The sequence below is a fragment of the Octopus bimaculoides genome, chromosome 2 (assembly GCF_001194135.2).
Source record: "Octopus bimaculoides isolate UCB-OBI-ISO-001 chromosome 2, ASM119413v2, whole genome shotgun sequence".
NCBI lineage: Eukaryota > Metazoa > Mollusca > Cephalopoda > Octopoda > Octopodidae > Octopus > Octopus bimaculoides.
The window spans coordinates 178175654-178176650 of NC_068982.1; the positions used below are offsets into that span (position 1 = coordinate 178175654).

The 997-nt window shown below is 44.0% G+C and overlaps 1 protein-coding gene across 1 annotated transcript in view; it reads left to right on the forward strand.

The window, feature by feature from the left end:
- LOC106882813 (2',5'-phosphodiesterase 12) overlaps positions 1–997 on the forward strand; it is a 41306-nt gene that overhangs the window by 23194 nt on the left and 17115 nt on the right. The gene's annotated exons all lie outside the window — the stretch shown is intronic.

A 997-nucleotide genomic window follows, 5' to 3' on the forward strand; every position in this document is an offset into this window, starting at 1 on the left:
CCACAGGTCACACGAGAGCAGAGAGTATGGTGGAGGGAGGAAATGGAACAAGGAGGAAGGGACAGAAGCAGTGAAGTAGAGGCCAGGACAGAAGGGTAGATAGGAAGATAGAGGAAGACAGATAGATAAATAGATAGAGAGGATGGTGGAGGGAGGAAGTGGAACAAGGAGGAAGGGACAGAAGGGTGTAGCAGTGAAGTAGAGGCCAGGACAGAGGTATAGATAGAAAGATGGAGGAAGACAGATAGATAAATAGATACATACGTACGTAGGTACGTACGTACGTACATACAAACATACGTACGTAGGTACGTACGTACATACATACATACATACGTACGTAGGTACGTACGTACATACATACGTACGTAGGTACGTACATACATACGTACGTAGGCACGAACGTACATACATACAAACATACGTACGTAAGCAAGTACGTACATACATACATACGTACGTAAGCAAGTACGTACATACAAACATAGGTCCATACATGCGTACGTAGGCACGTACGTACATGCGTACGTAGGCACGTACGTACATACGTATGTAGGTACTACGAACATCCATACATACGTACCGAGGAACGTACATACATACGTACGTAGGTACGTACGCACATCCATCCATACGTACGTACGTACGTACGTGCATCCATACATACGTACGTAGATACGTACGTACATGCATACGTACATACGTACGTAGGTACGTACATACGTACGTAGGCACGTACTTACATACATACATACGTACGTAGGCACGTACGTACATACAAACATACGTACGTAGGCAAGTACGTGCATCCATACATACGTACGTAGGTACGTACGTAATCCATACATACGTACGTTGGTACGTACGTACATCCATACGTACGTATGTAGGTACGTACATACATACATACGTACATAGGTACGTACGTACATAGGTACGGACGTACGTCCATACATAGATACGTAGTTACGTACGTACATCCATATATACTTACGTA